The sequence below is a fragment of the Hyla sarda genome, unplaced genomic scaffold (assembly GCF_029499605.1).
Source record: "Hyla sarda isolate aHylSar1 unplaced genomic scaffold, aHylSar1.hap1 scaffold_1237, whole genome shotgun sequence".
Classification (NCBI taxonomy): Eukaryota; Metazoa; Chordata; class Amphibia; order Anura; family Hylidae; genus Hyla; species Hyla sarda.
In genome coordinates, this window is record NW_026607858.1 from 1 (window position 1) to 21,080 (window position 21,080).

General features: G+C 45.4%; 9 non-coding genes across 9 annotated transcripts; all 9 read right to left on the minus strand.

Annotated features, from left to right (window-relative positions):
- Positions 1-1,146: 1,146 nt before the first annotated feature.
- On the minus strand, positions 1,147-1,337 carry LOC130303670 (U2 spliceosomal RNA). Its single transcript, XR_008853702.1, has one exon. It is a non-coding gene; the product is annotated as a U2 spliceosomal RNA (small nuclear RNA).
- A 2,085-nt stretch (positions 1,338-3,422) lies between these two features.
- LOC130303682 (U2 spliceosomal RNA) lies at positions 3,423-3,613 on the minus strand. The gene has a single exon (XR_008853713.1). It is a non-coding gene; the product is annotated as a U2 spliceosomal RNA (small nuclear RNA).
- A 2,095-nt stretch (positions 3,614-5,708) lies between these two features.
- Positions 5,709-5,899, minus strand: LOC130303694 (U2 spliceosomal RNA). The gene has a single exon (XR_008853725.1). It is a non-coding gene; the product is annotated as a U2 spliceosomal RNA (small nuclear RNA).
- A 2,088-nt stretch (positions 5,900-7,987) lies between these two features.
- Positions 7,988-8,178, minus strand: LOC130303705 (U2 spliceosomal RNA). The gene has a single exon (XR_008853736.1). It is a non-coding gene; the product is annotated as a U2 spliceosomal RNA (small nuclear RNA).
- Positions 8,179-10,273: 2,095 nt separating this feature from the next.
- On the minus strand, positions 10,274-10,464 carry LOC130303659 (U2 spliceosomal RNA). The gene has a single exon (XR_008853692.1). It is a non-coding gene; the product is annotated as a U2 spliceosomal RNA (small nuclear RNA).
- Positions 10,465-12,545: 2,081 nt separating this feature from the next.
- On the minus strand, positions 12,546-12,736 carry LOC130303660 (U2 spliceosomal RNA). The gene has a single exon (XR_008853693.1). It is a non-coding gene; the product is annotated as a U2 spliceosomal RNA (small nuclear RNA).
- Positions 12,737-14,823: 2,087 nt separating this feature from the next.
- Positions 14,824-15,014, minus strand: LOC130303661 (U2 spliceosomal RNA). The gene has a single exon (XR_008853694.1). It is a non-coding gene; the product is annotated as a U2 spliceosomal RNA (small nuclear RNA).
- A 2,082-nt stretch (positions 15,015-17,096) lies between these two features.
- On the minus strand, positions 17,097-17,287 carry LOC130303662 (U2 spliceosomal RNA). The gene has a single exon (XR_008853695.1). It is a non-coding gene; the product is annotated as a U2 spliceosomal RNA (small nuclear RNA).
- A 2,085-nt stretch (positions 17,288-19,372) lies between these two features.
- LOC130303704 (U2 spliceosomal RNA) lies at positions 19,373-19,559 on the minus strand. The gene has a single exon (XR_008853735.1). It is a non-coding gene; the product is annotated as a U2 spliceosomal RNA (small nuclear RNA).
- Between the last annotated feature and the right edge of the window lie 1,521 nt (positions 19,560-21,080).

Below are 21,080 nucleotides of genomic sequence, written 5' to 3' on the forward strand. Positions count from 1 at the left end.
CCATTTCCACCTTTTTTTCCCTTCTCTTCCTCTTACTTTTTTTTCACGTTTTTTTACGTTTTTCTCCTTTTCGCCTCTTTTCTGGGCGTATTATTCTTCTTTTTCTTCTTTTTTTTCGTCTAATGCATACCCCATCAGTGCAGCAATGCTTATTCAATACCGCCAGCAGATGGAGACACTGGGGGATAATTTTCTAAGGATTTATACTGATTTTTCCTGTCTGAATTTGTCGCACAGAAAGTTGCAGGCCAAATATGTGTGACATTTCTGCGACTTTAGCTTCTAGAGCATTTTTACAACATTATACATAGGTGCTGAATACATAAAAAGCGACTGTTCAGCGACAGACAAGTCGCATCGGCTGAAAGTAGGCCAGAATGTCAGTCCATGTTGGAGCAGGTTTAGATACAGTCTAAAGTATAGATCTCAAAGTCTGTGCACAGAATTTAGCAAGGGCCTCGCACCTTCTGATGCATCAGGTAGGTGCACAATAGCATAGCCTAACCCTCTGTACTTTGGTCTATATTGATGCGGGACATAGACAGCCAGCTGATGACCAATCCATTAGTGCAATGGATGGCTGGAAGCATTTGTCTTTGCCTTTGCAATACCACAGAAGCAATGCATGGTCAATGTACAGCAATGACACACCTGTGTGAACAGCCAGGAGACCCCCCCCCCCCCCCCCCATGTTATGTTACATAGTTACATAGTTAGTACGGTCGAAAAAAGACATATGTCCATCAAGTTCAACCAGGGAATTAAGGGGTAGGGGTGTGGCGCGATATTGGGGAAGGGATGAGATTTTATATTTCTTCATAAGCATTAATCTTATTTTGTCAATTAGGAACATTCAGCACCCACCCGCTATCAAGGCAGCTGCCTATCATGTCATGCCCTACCTGCACAGGTGTGCTGGCTACTCAAATGATCCAATTAAGGAGGCCATTTAGTCAGCAGCAGCAGAAGTCCTGTGCCTGGACGCTCCAACAGCGGCCAGACACAAGCAGAAGCAGCAGAAGCAGCAGCAGCAGCACCACCTTTTGTTTTTTGGCTGCAGCAGCAAGGCCCACAGGGCTGGCTAGCTGGCTAGCCAGCAAGCAGGTAGCAATGAAAGTAGGAATCTTTCTTTTTAACCCTGTAAGGGGGTGGTGCACTGTACCCGAAGATACTGCCATATCGGGTCAATGCATAGGGCGACGGAAGCAAGCTTCGAAATCGGCCCCCGTTCTCAAAAATCCATTTAATATATGGTCCCCAGATAGGGGACGTATCAGATATTAAACTGATAAGAACAGATACTACACTTGATCTTAGCCAAAAGGCCGAGAAGCGATAACCGTGAAAGGGGCGGGCCCAACAAGGTCCCCTTCATGGGCACTATCACTGCTTGCTGTCAGGGAGGCTGCCAGACAATTTTCCATGCACACTCTGGGCTGGGGGGCAGTCAACCACCAGTACACACAGCAGAACCTAAACCCATACCATTATTGCTAAGCAGCAAGACAGGGGCCCATTGCACTCCCACGGGGCCTTTTTAAATGCAATCCATAACCCGGATTTGCCAGGAACCCTTCTTACTCCTCCTACTTGCATGTGACACTGGGCTTAGGATCTGCATAGGAAACACACACACAAGCACACACCTACCTTTGTTGCCTGCAGATGCCTCCTTGGCTGTCCCCAAACGGTATCAAACCAACACCCACGGGAAGCTGTAAGCATAGAGGACATGCCTGCACCCCATTGGACTTACCTGTGTGGGTTAAATCCGGGTTATTTGACAACCTATGGCGGTGATGGTTCTGCTCAGGCAGAGCAGTGCTGATGCTCCTCATAAAGCTGTCGCTGCTGTGAAGGTTCTAGGTGACATCACAAATCCCTATGGTTACATACACAACAAAGCTGGGTTGTTGTTGTTTACACTCTGCAAGGCCTGTGGAAGTGAGTGACATCATAGCACTGTAGTTCTGAGGGTTCTAGATGGATGCAACAATCTCCTGTTGCTTCTATGAAGGCCATAATAGACGACATCACCAAACAGCTCCATAGTCACATACACAGCAAAGGAGAGATGTTGTTTACACCTAGTGATGTCAGTGGTATTGAGTGACATCACAGCACAGTGCTAAGGCTCCTGGGCCTGGACACAGCAGCGGCTGCAATATCTCAACGGAGAATACGTTTATATATATGTGTGTGTGTGCGCGTATATATATATATATATATATATATATATATATATATATATTTCTCCGCCGAAATCACTTTTAAACCCATTTCCACCTTTTTTTCCCTTCTCTTCCTCTTACTTTTTTTTCACGTTTTTTTACGTTTTTCTCCTTTTCGCCTCTTTTCTGGGCGTATTATTCTTCTTTTTCTTCTTTTTTTTCGTCTAATGCATACCCCATCAGTGCAGCAATGCTTATTCAATACCGCCAGCAGATGGAGACACTGGGGGATAATTTTCTAAGGATTTATACTGATTTTTCCTGTCTGAATTTGTCGCACAGAAAGTTGCAGGCCAAATATGTGTGACATTTCTGCGACTTTAGCTTCTAGAGCATTTTTACAACATTATACATAGGTGCTGAATACATAAAAAGCGACTGTTCAGCGACAGACAAGTCGCATCGGCTGAAAGTAGGCCAGAATGTCAGTCCATGTTGGAGCAGGTTTAGATACAGTCTAAAGTATAGATCTCAAAGTCTGTGCACAGAATTTAGCAAGGGCCTCGCACCTTCTGATGCATCAGGTAGGTGCACAATAGCATAGCCTAACCCTCTGTACTTTGGTCTATATTGATGCGGGACATAGACAGCCAGCTGATGACCAATCCATTAGTGCAATGGATGGCTGGAAGCATTTGTCTTTGCCTTTGCAATACCACAGAAGCAATGCATGGTCAATGTACAGCAATGACACACCTGTGTGAACAGCCAGGAGACCCCCCCCCCCCCCCCCCATGTTATGTTACATAGTTACATAGTTAGTACGGTCGAAAAAAGACATATGTCCATCAAGTTCAACCAGGGAATTAAGGGGTAGGGGTGTGGCGCGATATTGGGGAAGGGATGAGATTTTATATTTCTTCATAAGCATTAATCTTATTTTGTCAATTAGGAACATTCAGCACCCACCCGCTATCAAGGCAGCTGCCTATCATGTCATGCCCTACCTGCACAGGTGTGCTGGCTACTCAAATGATCCAATTAAGGAGGCCATTTAGTCAGCAGCAGCAGAAGTCCTGTGCCTGGACGCTCCAACAGCGGCCAGACACAAGCAGAAGCAGCAGAAGCAGCAGCAGCAGCACCACCTTTTGTTTTTTGGCTGCAGCAGCAAGGCCCACAGGGCTGGCTAGCTGGCTAGCCAGCAAGCAGGTAGCAATGAAAGTAGGAATCTTTCTTTTTAACCCTGTAAGGGGGTGGTGCACTGTACCCGAAGATACTGCCATATCGGGTCAATGCATAGGGCGACGGAAGCAAGCTTCGAAATCGGCCCCCGTTCTCAAAAATCCATTTAATATATGGTCCCCAGATAGGGGACGTATCAGATATTAAACTGATAAGAACAGATACTACACTTGATCTTAGCCAAAAGGCCGAGAAGCGATAACCGTGAAAGGGGCGGGCCCAACAAGGTCCCCTTCATGGGCACTATCACTGCTTGCTGTCAGGGAGGCTGCCAGACAATTTTCCATGCACACTCTGGGCTGGGGGGCAGTCAACCACCAGTACACACAGCAGAACCTAAACCCATACCATTATTGCTAAGCAGCAAGACAGGGGCCCATTGCACTCCCACGGGGCCTTTTTAAATGCAATCCATAACCCGGATTTGCCAGGAACCCTTCTTACTCCTCCTACTTGCATGTGACACTGGGCTTAGGATCTGCATAGGAAACACACACACAAGCACACACCTACCTTTGTTGCCTGCAGATGCCTCCTTGGCTGTCCCCAAACGGTATCAAACCAACACCCACGGGAAGCTGTAAGCATAGAGGACATGCCTGCACCCCATTGGACTTACCTGTGTGGGTTAAATCCGGGTTATTTGACAACCTATGGCGGTGATGGTTCTGCTCAGGCAGAGCAGTGCTGATGCTCCTCATAAAGCTGTCGCTGCTGTGAAGGTTCTAGGTGACATCACAAATCCCTATGGTTACATACACAACAAAGCTGGGTTGTTGTTGTTTACACTCTGCAAGGCCTGTGGAAGTGAGTGACATCATAGCACTGTAGTTCTGAGGGTTCTAGATGGATGCAACAATCTCCTGTTGCTTCTATGAAGGCCATAATAGACGACATCACCAAACAGCTCCATAGTCACATACACAGCAAAGGAGAGATGTTGTTTACACCTAGTGATGTCAGTGGTATTGAGTGACATCACAGCACAGTGCTAAGGCTCCTGGGCCTGGACACAGCAGCGGCTGCAATATCTCAACGGAGAATACGTTTATATATATGTGTGTGTGTGCGCGTATATATATATATATATATATATATATATATATATATATATATATATATATATTTCTCCGCCGAAATCACTTTTAAACCCATTTCCACCTTTTTTTCCCTTCTCTTCCTCTTACTTTTTTTTCACGTTTTTTTACGTTTTTCTCCTTTTCGCCTCTTTTCTGGGCGTATTATTCTTCTTTTTCTTCTTTTTTTTCGTCTAATGCATACCCCATCAGTGCAGCAATGCTTATTCAATACCGCCAGCAGATGGAGACACTGGGGGATAATTTTCTAAGGATTTATACTGATTTTTCCTGTCTGAATTTGTCGCACAGAAAGTTGCAGGCCAAATATGTGTGACATTTCTGCGACTTTAGCTTCTAGAGCATTTTTACAACATTATACATAGGTGCTGAATACATAAAAAGCGACTGTTCAGCGACAGACAAGTCGCATCGGCTGAAAGTAGGCCAGAATGTCAGTCCATGTTGGAGCAGGTTTAGATACAGTCTAAAGTATAGATCTCAAAGTCTGTGCACAGAATTTAGCAAGGGCCTCGCACCTTCTGATGCATCAGGTAGGTGCACAATAGCATAGCCTAACCCTCTGTACTTTGGTCTATATTGATGCGGGACATAGACAGCCAGCTGATGACCAATCCATTAGTGCAATGGATGGCTGGAAGCATTTGTCTTTGCCTTTGCAATACCACAGAAGCAATGCATGGTCAATGTACAGCAATGACACACCTGTGTGAACAGCCAGGAGACCCCCCCCCCCCCCCCATGTTATGTTACATAGTTACATAGTTAGTACGGTCGAAAAAAGACATATGTCCATCAAGTTCAACCAGGGAATTAAGGGGTAGGGGTGTGGCGCGATATTGGGGAAGGGATGAGATTTTATATTTCTTCATAAGCATTAATCTTATTTTGTCAATTAGGAACATTCAGCACCCACCCGCTATCAAGGCAGCTGCCTATCATGTCATGCCCTACCTGCACAGGTGTGCTGGCTACTCAAATGATCCAATTAAGGAGGCCATTTAGTCAGCAGCAGCAGAAGTCCTGTGCCTGGACGCTCCAACAGCGGCCAGACACAAGCAGAAGCAGCAGAAGCAGCAGCAGCAGCACCACCTTTTGTTTTTTGGCTGCAGCAGCAAGGCCCACAGGGCTGGCTAGCTGGCTAGCCAGCAAGCAGGTAGCAATGAAAGTAGGAATCTTTCTTTTTAACCCTGTAAGGGGGTGGTGCACTGTACCCGAAGATACTGCCATATCGGGTCAATGCATAGGGCGACGGAAGCAAGCTTCGAAATCGGCCCCCGTTCTCAAAAATCCATTTAATATATGGTCCCCAGATAGGGGACGTATCAGATATTAAACTGATAAGAACAGATACTACACTTGATCTTAGCCAAAAGGCCGAGAAGCGATAACCGTGAAAGGGGCGGGCCCAACAAGGTCCCCTTCATGGGCACTATCACTGCTTGCTGTCAGGGAGGCTGCCAGACAATTTTCCATGCACACTCTGGGCTGGGGGGCAGTCAACCACCAGTACACACAGCAGAACCTAAACCCATACCATTATTGCTAAGCAGCAAGACAGGGGCCCATTGCACTCCCACGGGGCCTTTTTAAATGCAATCCATAACCCGGATTTGCCAGGAACCCTTCTTACTCCTCCTACTTGCATGTGACACTGGGCTTAGGATCTGCATAGGAAACACACACACAAGCACACACCTACCTTTGTTGCCTGCAGATGCCTCCTTGGCTGTCCCCAAACGGTATCAAACCAACACCCACGGGAAGCTGTAAGCATAGAGGACATGCCTGCACCCCATTGGACTTACCTGTGTGGGTTAAATCCGGGTTATTTGACAACCTATGGCGGTGATGGTTCTGCTCAGGCAGAGCAGTGCTGATGCTCCTCATAAAGCTGTCGCTGCTGTGAAGGTTCTAGGTGACATCACAAATCCCTATGGTTACATACACAACAAAGCTGGGTTGTTGTTGTTTACACTCTGCAAGGCCTGTGGAAGTGAGTGACATCATAGCACTGTAGTTCTGAGGGTTCTAGATGGATGCAACAATCTCCTGTTGCTTCTATGAAGGCCATAATAGACGACATCACCAAACAGCTCCATAGTCACATACACAGCAAAGGAGAGATGTTGTTTACACCTAGTGATGTCAGTGGTATTGAGTGACATCACAGCACAGTGCTAAGGCTCCTGGGCCTGGACACAGCAGCGGCTGCAATATCTCAACGGAGAATACGTTTATATATATATGTGTGTGTGTGCGCGTATATATATATATATATATATATATATATATATATATTTCTCCGCCGAAATCACTTTTAAACCCATTTCCACCTTTTTTTCCCTTCTCTTCCTCTTACTTTTTTTTTCACGTTTTTTTACGTTTTTCTCCTTTTCGCCTCTTTTCTGGGCGTATTATTCTTCTTTTTCTTCTTTTTTTTCGTCTAATGCATACCCCATCAGTGCAGCAATGCTTATTCAATACCGCCAGCAGATGGAGACACTGGGGGATAATTTTCTAAGGATTTATACTGATTTTTCCTGTCTGAATTTGTCGCACAGAAAGTTGCAGGCCAAATATGTGTGACATTTCTGCGACTTTAGCTTCTAGAGCATTTTTACAACATTATACATAGGTGCTGAATACATAAAAAGCGACTGTTCAGCGACAGACAAGTCGCATCGGCTGAAAGTAGGCCAGAATGTCAGTCCATGTTGGAGCAGGTTTAGATACAGTCTAAAGTATAGATCTCAAAGTCTGTGCACAGAATTTAGCAAGGGCCTCGCACCTTCTGATGCATCAGGTAGGTGCACAATAGCATAGCCTAACCCTCTGTACTTTGGTCTATATTGATGCGGGACATAGACAGCCAGCTGATGACCAATCCATTAGTGCAATGGATGGCTGGAAGCATTTGTCTTTGCCTTTGCAATACCACAGAAGCAATGCATGGTCAATGTACAGCAATGACACACCTGTGTGAACAGCCAGGAGACCCCCCCCCCCCCCCCCCCCCCATGTTATGTTACATAGTTACATAGTTAGTACGGTCGAAAAAAGACATATGTCCATCAAGTTCAACCAGGGAATTAAGGGGTAGGGGTGTGGCGCGATATTGGGGAAGGGATGAGATTTTATATTTCTTCATAAGCATTAATCTTATTTTGTCAATTAGGAACATTCAGCACCCACCCGCTATCAAGGCAGCTGCCTATCATGTCATGCCCTACCTGCACAGGTGTGCTGGCTACTCAAATGATCCAATTAAGGAGGCCATTTAGTCAGCAGCAGCAGAAGTCCTGTGCCTGGACGCTCCAACAGCGGCCAGACACAAGCAGAAGCAGCAGAAGCAGCAGCAGCAGCACCACCTTTTGTTTTTTGGCTGCAGCAGCAAGGCCCACAGGGCTGGCTAGCTGGCTAGCCAGCAAGCAGGTAGCAATGAAAGTAGGAATCTTTCTTTTTAACCCTGTAAGGGGGTGGTGCACTGTACCCGAAGATACTGCCATATCGGGTCAATGCATAGGGCGACGGAAGCAAGCTTCGAAATCGGCCCCCGTTCTCAAAAATCCATTTAATATATGGTCCCCAGATAGGGGACGTATCAGATATTAAACTGATAAGAACAGATACTACACTTGATCTTAGCCAAAAGGCCGAGAAGCGATAACCGTGAAAGGGGCGGGCCCAACAAGGTCCCCTTCATGGGCACTATCACTGCTTGCTGTCAGGGAGGCTGCCAGACAATTTTCCATGCACACTCTGGGCTGGGGGGCAGTCAACCACCAGTACACACAGCAGAACCTAAACCCATACCATTATTGCTAAGCAGCAAGACAGGGGCCCATTGCACTCCCACGGGGCCTTTTTAAATGCAATCCATAACCCGGATTTGCCAGGAACCCTTCTTACTCCTCCTACTTGCATGTGACACTGGGCTTAGGATCTGCATAGGAAACACACACACAAGCACACACCTACCTTTGTTGCCTGCAGATGCCTCCTTGGCTGTCCCCAAACGGTATCAAACCAACACCCACGGGAAGCTGTAAGCATAGAGGACATGCCTGCACCCCATTGGACTTACCTGTGTGGGTTAAATCCGGGTTATTTGACAACCTATGGCGGTGATGGTTCTGCTCAGGCAGAGCAGTGCTGATGCTCCTCATAAAGCTGTCGCTGCTGTGAAGGTTCTAGGTGACATCACAAATCCCTATGGTTACATACACAACAAAGCTGGGTTGTTGTTGTTTACACTCTGCAAGGCCTGTGGAAGTGAGTGACATCATAGCACTGTAGTTCTGAGGGTTCTAGATGGATGCAACAATCTCCTGTTGCTTCTATGAAGGCCATAATAGACGACATCACCAAACAGCTCCTTAGTCACATACACAGCAAAGGAGAGATGTTGTTTACACCTAGTGATGTCAGTGGTATTGAGTGACATCACAGCACAGTGCTAAGGCTCCTGGGCCTGGACACAGCAGCGGCTGCAATATCTCAACAGAGAATACGTTTATATATATGTGTGTGTGTGCGCGTATATATATATATATATATATATATATATATATATATATATATATATTTCTCCGCCGAAATCACTTTTAAACCCATTTCCACCTTTTTTTCCCTTCTCTTCCTCTTACTTTTTTTTCACGTTTTTTTACGTTTTTCTCCTTTTCGCCTCTTTTCTGGGCGTATTATTCTTCTTTTTCTTCTTTTTTTTCGTCTAATGCATACCCCATCAGTGCAGCAATGCTTATTCAATACCGCCAGCAGATGGAGACACTGGGGGATAATTTTCTAAGGATTTATACTGATTTTTCCTGTCTGAATTTGTCGCACAGAAAGTTGCAGGCCAAATATGTGTGACATTTCTGCGACTTTAGCTTCTAGAGCATTTTTACAACATTATACATAGGTGCTGAATACATAAAAAGCGACTGTTCAGCGACAGACAAGTCGCATCGGCTGAAAGTAGGCCAGAATGTCAGTCCATGTTAGAGCAGGTTTAGATACAGTCTAAAGTATAGATCTCAAAGTCTGTGCACAGAATTTAGCAAGGGCCTCGCACCTTCTGATGCATCAGGTAGGTGCACAATAGCATAGCCTAACCCTCTGTACTTTGGTCTATATTGATGCGGGACATAGACAGCCAGCTGATGACCAATCCATTAGTGCAATGGATGGCTGGAAGCATTTGTCTTTGCCTTTGCAATACCACAGAAGCAATGCATGGTCAATGTACAGCAATGACACACCTGTGTGAACAGCCAGGAGACCCCCCCCCCCCCCCCCCCCCCATGTTATGTTACATAGTTACATAGTTAGTACGGTCGAAAAAAGACATATGTCCATCAAGTTCAACCAGGGAATTAAGGGGTAGGGGTGTGGCGCGATATTGGGGAAGGGATGAGATTTTATATTTCTTCATAAGCATTAATCTTATTTTGTCAATTAGGAACATTCAGCACCCACCCGCTATCAAGGCAGCTGCCTATCATGTCATGCCCTACCTGCACAGGTGTGCTGGCTACTCAAATGATCCAATTAAGGAGGCCATTTAGTCAGCAGCAGCAGAAGTCCTGTGCCTGGACGCTCCAACAGCGGCCAGACACAAGCAGAAGCAGCAGAAGCAGCAGCAGCAGCACCACCTTTTGTTTTTTGGCTGCAGCAGCAAGGCCCACAGGGCTGGCTAGCTGGCTAGCCAGCAAGCAGGTAGCAATGAAAGTAGGAATCTTTCTTTTTAACCCTGTAAGGGGGTGGTGCACTGTACCCGAAGATACTGCCATATCGGGTCAATGCATAGGGCGACGGAAGCAAGCTTCGAAATCGGCCCCCGTTCTCAAAAATCCATTTAATATATGGTCCCCAGATAGGGGACGTATCAGATATTAAACTGATAAGAACAGATACTACACTTGATCTTAGCCAAAAGGCCGAGAAGCGATAACCGTGAAAGGGGCGGGCCCAACAAGGTCCCCTTCATGGGCACTATCACTGCTTGCTGTCAGGGAGGCTGCCAGACAATTTTCCATGCACACTCTGGGCTGGGGGGCAGTCAACCACCAGTACACACAGCAGAACCTAAACCCATACCATTATTGCTAAGCAGCAAGACAGGGGCCCATTGCACTCCCACGGGGCCTTTTTAAATGCAATCCATAACCCGGATTTGCCAGGAACCCTTCTTACTCCTCCTACTTGCATGTGACACTGGGCTTAGGATCTGCATAGGAAACACACACACAAGCACACACCTACCTTTGTTGCCTGCAGATGCCTCCTTGGCTGTCCCCAAACGGTATCAAACCAACACCCACGGGAAGCTGTAAGCATAGAGGACATGCCTGCACCCCATTGGACTTACCTGTGTGGGTTAAATCCGGGTTATTTGACAACCTATGGCGGTGATGGTTCTGCTCAGGCAGAGCAGTGCTGATGCTCCTCATAAAGCTGTCGCTGCTGTGAAGGTTCTAGGTGACATCACAAATCCCTATGGTTACATACACAACAAAGCTGGGTTGTTGTTGTTTACACTCTGCAAGGCCTGTGGAAGTGAGTGACATCATAGCACTGTAGTTCTGAGGGTTCTAGATGGATGCAACAATCTCCTGTTGCTTCTATGAAGGCCATAATAGACGACATCACCAAACAGCTCCATAGTCACATACACAGCAAAGGAGAGATGTTGTTTACACCTAGTGATGTCAGTGGTATTGAGTGACATCACAGCACAGTGCTAAGGCTCCTGGGCCTGGACACAGCAGCGGCTGCAATATCTCAACGGAGAATACGTTTATATATATGTGTGTGTGTGCGCGTATATATATATATATATATATATATATATATATATTTCTCCGCCGAAATCACTTTTAAACCCATTTCCACCTTTTTTTCCCTTCTCTTCCTCTTACTTTTTTTTCACGTTTTTTTACGTTTTTCTCCTTTTCGCCTCTTTTCTGGGCGTATTATTCTTCTTTTTCTTCTTTTTTTTCGTCTAATGCATACCCCATCAGTGCAGCAATGCTTATTCAATACCGCCAGCAGATGGAGACACTGGGGGATAATTTTCTAAGGATTTATACTGATTTTTCCTGTCTGAATTTGTCGCACAGAAAGTTGCAGGCCAAATATGTGTGACATTTCTGCGACTTTAGCTTCTAGAGCATTTTTACAACATTATACATAGGTGCTGAATACATAAAAAGCGACTGTTCAGCGACAGACAAGTCGCATCGGCTGAAAGTAGGCCAGAATGTCAGTCCATGTTGGAGCAGGTTTAGATACAGTCTAAAGTATAGATCTCAAAGTCTGTGCACAGAATTTAGCAAGGGCCTCGCACCTTCTGATGCATCAGGTAGGTGCACAATAGCATAGCCTAACCCTCTGTACTTTGGTCTATATTGATGCGGGACATAGACAGCCAGCTGATGACCAATCCATTAGTGCAATGGATGGCTGGAAGCATTTGTCTTTGCCTTTGCAATACCACAGAAGCAATGCATGGTCAATGTACAGCAATGACACACCTGTGTGAACAGCCAGGAGACCCCCCCCCCCCCCCCCCCCATGTTATGTTACATAGTTACATAGTTAGTACGGTCGAAAAAAGACATATGTCCATCAAGTTCAACCAGGGAATTAAGGGGTAGGGGTGTGGCGCGATATTGGGGAAGGGATGAGATTTTATATTTCTTCATAAGCATTAATCTTATTTTGTCAATTAGGAACATTCAGCACCCACCCGCTATCAAGGCAGCTGCCTATCATGTCATGCCCTACCTGCACAGGTGTGCTGGCTACTCAAATGATCCAATTAAGGAGGCCATTTAGTCAGCAGCAGCAGAAGTCCTGTGCCTGGACGCTCCAACAGCGGCCAGACACAAGCAGAAGCAGCAGAAGCAGCAGCAGCAGCACCACCTTTTGTTTTTTGGCTGCAGCAGCAAGGCCCACAGGGCTGGCTAGCTGGCTAGCCAGCAAGCAGGTAGCAATGAAAGTAGGAATCTTTCTTTTTAACCCTGTAAGGGGGTGGTGCACTGTACCCGAAGATACTGCCATATCGGGTCAATGCATAGGGCGACGGAAGCAAGCTTCGAAATCGGCCCCCGTTCTCAAAAATCCATTTAATATATGGTCCCCAGATAGGGGACGTATCAGATATTAAACTGATAAGAACAGATACTACACTTGATCTTAGCCAAAAGGCCGAGAAGCGATAACCGTGAAAGGGGCGGGCCCAACAAGGTCCCCTTCATGGGCACTATCACTGCTTGCTGTCAGGGAGGCTGCCAGACAATTTTCCATGCACACTCTGGGCTGGGGGGCAGTCAACCACCAGTACACACAGCAGAACCTAAACCCATACCATTATTGCTAAGCAGCAAGACAGGGGCCCATTGCACTCCCACGGGGCCTTTTTAAATGCAATCCATAACCCGGATTTGCCAGGAACCCTTCTTACTCCTCCTACTTGCATGTGACACTGGGCTTAGGATCTGCATAGGAAACACACACACAAGCACACACCTACCTTTGTTGCCTGCAGATGCCTCCTTGGCTGTCCCCAAACGGTATCAAACCAACACCCACGGGAAGCTGTAAGCATAGAGGACATGCCTGCACCCCATTGGACTTACCTGTGTGGGTTAAATCCGGGTTATTTGACAACCTATGGCGGTGATGGTTCTGCTCAGGCAGAGCAGTGCTGATGCTCCTCATAAAGCTGTCGCTGCTGTGAAGGTTCTAGGTGACATCACAAATCCCTATGGTTACATACACAACAAAGCTGGGTTGTTGTTGTTTACACTCTGCAAGGCCTGTGGAAGTGAGTGACATCATAGCACTGTAGTTCTGAGGGTTCTAGATGGATGCAACAATCTCCTGTTGCTTCTATGAAGGCCATAATAGACGACATCACCAAACAGCTCCATAGTCACATACACAGCAAAGGAGAGATGTTGTTTACACCTAGTGATGTCAGTGGTATTGAGTGACATCACAGCACAGTGCTAAGGCTCCTGGGCCTGGACACAGCTGCGGCTGCAATATCTCAACGGAGAATACGTTTATATATATGTGTGTGTGTGCGCGTATATATATATATATATATATATATATATATATATATATATTTCTCCGCCGAAATCACTTTTAAACCCATTTCCACCTTTTTTTCCCTTCTCTTCCTCTTACTTTTTTTTCACGTTTTTTTACGTTTTTCTCCTTTTCGCCTCTTTTCTGGGCGTATTATTCTTCTTTTTCTTCTTTTTTTTCGTCTAATGCATACCCCATCAGTGCAGCAATGCTTATTCAATACCGCCAGCAGATGGAGACACTGGGGGATAATTTTCTAAGGATTTATACTGATTTTTCCTGTCTGAATTTGTCGCACAGAAAGTTGCAGGCCAAATATGTGTGACATTTCTGCGACTTTAGCTTCTAGAGCATTTTTACAACATTATACATAGGTGCTGAATACATAAAAAGCGACTGTTCAGCGACAGACAAGTCGCATCGGCTGAAAGTAGGCCAGAATGTCAGTCCATGTTGGAGCAGGTTTAGATACAGTCTAAAGTATAGATCTCAAAGTCTGTGCACAGAATTTAGCAAGGGCCTCGCACCTTCTGATGCATCAGGTAGGTGCACAATAGCATAGCCTAACCCTCTGTACTTTGGTCTATATTGATGCGGGACATAGACAGCCAGCTGATGACCAATCCATTAGTGCAATGGATGGCTGGAAGCATTTGTCTTTGCCTTTGCAATACCACAGAAGCAATGCATGGTCAATGTACAGCAATGACACACCTGTGTGAACAGCCAGGAGACCCCCCCCCCCCCCCCCCCCATGTTATGTTACATAGTTACATAGTTAGTACGGTCGAAAAAAGACATATGTCCATCAAGTTCAACCAGGGAATTAAGGGGTAGGGGTGTGGCGCGATATTGGGGAAGGGATGAGATTTTATATTTCTTCATAAGCATTAATCTTATTTTGTCAATTAGGAACATTCAGCACCCACCCGCTATCAAGGCAGCTGCCTATCATGTCATGCCCTACCTGCACAGGTGTGCTGGCTACTCAAATGATCCAATTAAGGAGGCCATTTAGTCAGCAGCAGCAGAAGTCCTGTGCCTGGACGCTCCAACAGCGGCCAGACACAAGCAGAAGCAGCAGAAGCAGCAGCAGCAGCACCACCTTTTGTTTTTTGGCTGCAGCAGCAAGGCCCACAGGGCTGGCTAGCTGGCTAGCCAGCAAGCAGGTAGCAATGAAAGTAGGAATCTTTCTTTTTAACCCTGTAAGGGGGTGGTGCACTGTACCCGAAGATACTGCCATATCGGGTCAATGCATAGGGCGACGGAAGCAAGCTTCGAAATCGGCCCCCGTTCTCAAAAATCCATTTAATATATGGTCCCCAGATAGGGGACGTATCAGATATTAAACTGATAAGAACAGATACTACACTTGATCTTAGCCAAAAGGCCGAGAAGCGATAACCGTGAAAGGGGCGGGCCCAACAAGGTCCCCTTCATGGGCACTATCACTGCTTGCTGTCAGGGAGGCTGCCAGACAATTTTCCATGCACACTCTGGGCTGGGGGGCAGTCAACCACCAGTACACACAGCAGAACCTAAACCCATACCATTATTGCTAAGCAGCAAGACAGGGGCCCATTGCACTCCCACGGGGCCTTTTTAAATGCAATCCATAACCCGGATTTGCCAGGAACCCTTCTTACTCCTCCTACTTGCATGTGACACTGGGCTTAGGATCTGCATAGGAAACACACACACAAGCACACACCTACCTTTGTTGCCTGCAGATGCCTCCTTGGCTGTCCCCAAACGGTATCAAACCAACACCCACGGGAAGCTGTAAGCATAGAGGACATGCCTGCACCCCATTGGACTTACCTGTGTGGGTTAAATCCGGGTTATTTGACAACCTATGGCGGTGATGGTTCTGCTCAGGCAGAGCAGTGCTGATGCTCCTCATAAAGCTGTCGCTGCTGTGAAGGTTCTAGGTGACATCACAAATCCCTATGGTTACATACACAACAAAGCTGGGTTGTTGTTGTTTACACTCTGCAAGGCCTGTGGAAGTGAGTGACATCATAGCACTGTAGTTCTGAGGGTTCTAGATGGATGCAACAATCTCCTGTTGCTTCTATGAAGGCCATAATAGACGACATCACCAAACAGCTCCATAGTCACATACACAGCAAAGGAGAGATGTTGTTTACACCTAGTGATGTCAGTGGTATTGAGTGACATCACAGCACAGTGCTAAGGCTCCTGGGCCTGGACACAGCAGCGGCTGCAATATCTCAACGGAGAATACGTTTATATATATGTGTGTGTGTGCGCGTATATATATATATATATATATATATATATATATATATTTCTCCGCCGAAATCACTTTTAAACCCATTTCCACCTTTTTTTCCCTTCTCTTCCTCTTACTTTTTTTTCACGTTTTTTTACGTTTTTCTCCTTTTCGCCTCTTTTCTGGGCGTATTATTCTTCTTTTTCTTCTTTTTTTTCGTCTAATGCATACCCCATCAGTGCAGCAATGCTTATTCAATACCGCCAGCAGATGGAGACACTGGGGGATAATTTTCTAAGGATTTATACTGATTTTTCCTGTCTGAATTTGTCGCACAGAAAGTTGCAGGCCAAATATGTGTGACATTTCTGCGACTTTAGCTTCTAGAGCATTTTTACAACATTATACATAGGTGCTGAATACATAAAAAGCGACTGTTCAGCGACAGACAAGTCGCATCGGCTGAAAGTAGGCCAGAATGTCAGTCCATGTTGGAGCAGGTTTAGATACAGTCTAAAGTATAGATCTCAAAGTCTGTGCACAGAATTTAGCAAGGGCCTCGCACCTTCTGATGCATCAGGTAGGTGCACAATAGCATAGCCTAACCCTCTGTACTTTGGTCTATATTGATGCGGGACATAGACAGCCAGCTGATGACCAATCCATTAGTGCAATGGATGGCTGGAAGCATTTGTCTTTGCCTTTGCAATACCACAGAAGCAATGCATGGTCAATGTACAGCAATGACACACCTGTGTGAACAGCCAGGAGACCCCCCCCCCCCCCCCCCCATGTTATGTTACATAGTTACATAGTTAGTACGGTCGAAAAAAGACATATGTCCATCAAGTTCAACCAGGGAATTAAGGGGTAGGGGTGTGGCGCGATATTGGGGAAGGGATGAGATTTTATATTTCTTCATAAGCATTAATCTTATTTTGTCAATTAGGAACATTCAGCACCCACCCGCTATCAAGGCAGCTGCCTATCATGTCATGCCCTACCTGCACAGGTGTGCTGGCTACTCAAATGATCCAATTAAGGAGGCCATTTAGTCAGCAGCAGCAGAAGTCCTGTGCCTGGACGCTCCAACAGCGGCCAGACACAAGCAGAAGCAGCAGAAGCAGCAGCAGCAGCACCACCTTTTGTTTTTTGGCTGCAGCAGCAAGGCCCACAGGGCTGGCTAGCTGGCTAGCCAGCAAGCAGGTAGCAATGAAAGTAGGAATCTTTCTTTTTAACCCTGTAAGGGGGTGGTGCACTGTACCCGAAGATACTGCCATATCGGGTCAATGCATAGGGCGACGGAAGCAAGCTTCGAAATCGGCCCCCGTTCTCAAAAATCCATTTAATATATGGTCCCCAGATAGGGGACGTATCAGATATTAAACTGATAAGAACAGATACTACACTTGATCTTAGCCAAAAGGCCGAGAAGCGATAACCGTGAAAGGGGCGGGCCCAACAAGGTCCCCTTCATGGGCACTATCACTGCTTGCTGTCAGGGAGGCTGCCAGACAATTTTCCATGCACACTCTGGGCTGGGGGGCAGTCAACCACCAGTACACACAGCAGAACCTAAACCCATACCATTATTGCTAAGCAGCAAGACAGGGGCCCATTGCACTCCCACGGGGCCTTTTTAAATGCAATCCATAACCCGGATTTGCCAGGAACCCTTCTTACTCCTCCTACTTGCATGTGACACTGGGCTTAGGATCTGCATAGGAAACACACACACAAGCACACACCTACCTTTGTTGCCTGCAGATGCCTCCTTGGCTGTCCCCAAACGGTATCAAACCAACACCCACGGGAAGCTGTAAGCATAGAGGACATGCCTGCACCCCATTGGACTTACCTGTGTGGGTTAAATCCGGGTTATTTGACAACCTATGGCGGTGATGGTTCTGCTCAGGCAGAGCAGTGCTGATGCTCCTCATAAAGCTGTCGCTGCTGTGAAGGTTCTAGGTGACATCACAAATCCCTATGGTTACATACACAACAAAGCTGGGTTGTTGTTGTTTACACTCTGCAAGGCCTGTGGAAGTGAGTGACATCATAGCACTGTAGTTCTGAGGGTTCTAGATGGATGCAACAATCTCCTGTTGCTTCTATGAAGGCCATAATAGACGACATCACCAAACAGCTCCATAGTCACATACACAGCAAAGGAGAGATGTTGTTTACACCTAGTGATGTCAGTGGTATTGAGTGACATCACAGCACAGTGCTAAGGCTCCTGGGCCTGGACACAGCTGCGGCTGCAATATCTCAACGGAGAATACGTTTATATATATGTGTGTGTGTGCGCGTATATATATATATATATATATATATATATATATATATATATATTTCTCCGCCGAAATCACTTTTAAACCCATTTCCACCTTTTTTTCCCTTCTCTTCCTCTTACTTTTTTTTCACGTTTTTTTACGTTTTTCTCCTTTTCGCCTCTTTTCTGGGCGTATTATTCTTCTTTTTCTTCTTTTTTTTCGTCTAATGCATACCCCATCAGTGCAGCAATGCTTATTCAATACCGCCAGCAGATGGAGACACTGGGGGATAATTTTCTAAGGATTTATACTGATTTTTCCTGTCTGAATTTGTCGCACAGAAAGTTGCAGGCCAAATATGTGTGACATTTCTGCGACTTTAGCTTCTAGAGCATTTTTACAACATTATACATAGGTGCTGAATACATAAAAAGCGACTGTTCAGCGACAGACAAGTCGCATCGGCTGAAAGTAGGCCAGAATGTCAGTCCATGTTGGAGCAGGTTTAGATACAGTCTAAAGTATAGATCTCAAAGTCTGTGCACAGAATTTAGCAAGGGCCTCGCACCTTCTGATGCATCAGGTAGGTGCACAATAGCATAGCCTAACCCTCTGTACTTTGGTCTATATTGATGCGGGACATAGACAGCCAGCTGATGACCAATCCATTAGTGCAATGGATGGCTGGAAGCATTTGTCTTTGCCTTTGCAATACCACAGAAGCAATGCATGGTCAATGTACAGCAATGACACACCTGTGTGAACAGCCAGGAGACCCCCCCCCCCCCCCCATGTTATGTTACATAGTTACATAGTTAGTACGGTCGAAAAAAGACATATGTCCATCAAGTTCAACCAGGGAATTAAGGGGTAGGGGTGTGGCGCGATATTGGGGAAGGGATGAGATTTTATATTTCTTCATAAGCATTAATCTTATTTTGTCAATTAGGAACATTCAGCACCCACCCGCTATCAAGGCAGCTGCCTATCATGTCATGCCCTACCTGCACAGGTGTGCTGGCTACTCAAATGATCCAATTAAGGAGGCCATTTAGTCAGCAGCAGCAGAAGTCCTGTGCCTGGACGCTCCAACAGCGGCCAGACACAAGCAGAAGCAGCAGAAGCAGCAGCAGCAGCACCACCTTTTGTTTTTTGGCTGCAGCAGCAAGGCCCACAGGGCTGGCTAGCTGGCTAGCCAGCAAGCAGGTAGCAATGAAAGTAGGAATCTTTCTTTTTAACCCTGTAAGGGGGTGGTGCACTGTACCCGAAGATACTGCCATATCGGGTCAATGCATAGGGCGACGGAAGCAAGCTTCGAAATCGGCCCCCGTTCTCAAAAATCCATTTAATATATGGTCCCCAGATAGGGGACGTATCAGATATTAAACTGATAAGAACAGATTTTTTTTTTTACTTGGCTACCCCTGAGGGGTATCTTTTTATTTAGAATTCATAACATTTTACAAAGTGCATTACGATTTATAAATATAATTTTTTTTCAATAAAAACAAATTTTGATAATAAAATCACATATAACAATAAAAGTTCACATAAATACAATCATAATACACTTAAAATGGGCACTTGGTGGCTTTACAAAAGGGCGTTCCATTCATTAAAATACCATTTTCTAGCTAATAAAGGATAATATTTCTTGTCTAATAAAAAGTACTGGTACATATCACTAAAACAAAGAACTAAAACATCATTCACAGATAAAATCTCATGTTTAAAAAGTAAAATGTTTCTGGCATTCCATAGAGCTGCTTTAACACAGTTTATGATCTTCCATGCCATTGTCTCTTGAGTCCGTATTGGGCATTCCAGACATCCATAAAAAACAGCTGCAGAGTTTAAGTCCTTTATTTCTGTTATCTTCTTCACCAGAGGGAGTATTTTAGTCCATATCCTTTTTGCATAAAAACAAGTCCAGAAAAGGTGGTACACGGTCTCGGGTTCCTGGCAGCCCTCCCTCGGGCATACTGCAGTGTTGGCCATCCTTCTTCGGTGCTGGAATGCCCGGCATGGAAGACACTCGTGTATGCAGCTCCAGGCCAGATCTTTCTGTGAATTAAAAAGATAAATCATATTTGCCATCTTCCATATTTTCCTGCATTTCTCTTCATTAAAATTATTCACAGGGGCAATAAAACCACTTTCTTTAATATATTTTAACATTTTTTTGCTATTAGTTACTTCATTAATACTTTTTCCGTTAAAGTTGTACAAGTTGAAAATTTTCTCTAAAATCTTGTATTGTTGGGGAAGATTAAAAGCATAAGGACAGCTTAAAACAGTTTTAAACCACCCATTCCTCCTCATAAAAAAACCTGTATTAAAACGGATAAAATATGACCAGTAACTATCCTTAAAAAGTGTGCTAACACACATGCTAAAAAACTTGGTAAAAAGGAACGCCCTGATGTCGGGGAAGTCCTTTCCACCCATACCTTTTGGCATCATGACGATCTCTCTTCTCAATTTTTCACTCTTGGAGCTCCATAAAAAGGTAAAACATGCTTTAATAATTTTATTTAAAATCATTTCGGGGGGTGGAAAGACCATGCCAAGATACAATAAAATGGGTAAAATCACCATCTTTGTAACTAAAACCTTCCCCTCCATCGTTAGCTTTCTCATGTTCCACATACAAATTTTTGTGTTTATTTTTTGAGCCACCAAGTCCCAGCTATTAAAACCATTGTTTGACTCACTGAAGGAGACCCCTAAAATCTGCACAGACTCAGACACAGGAATGGGTAAATCCCTTAAAAACAGTCCTCCTATATTTAAAACACTGCTTTTATTAAAATTTACCTTAAAACCGGAGGCACAACAAAAAAATTCAACTTGCTTTAGGGCTTTTTGAAGCGATGGGGTGTCCCTTCCAAGCACTGCCACATCGTCCATGTACCCCACTACTTTAGCCTCTAGTCCCCCTCCTCCCGGCAGGGGG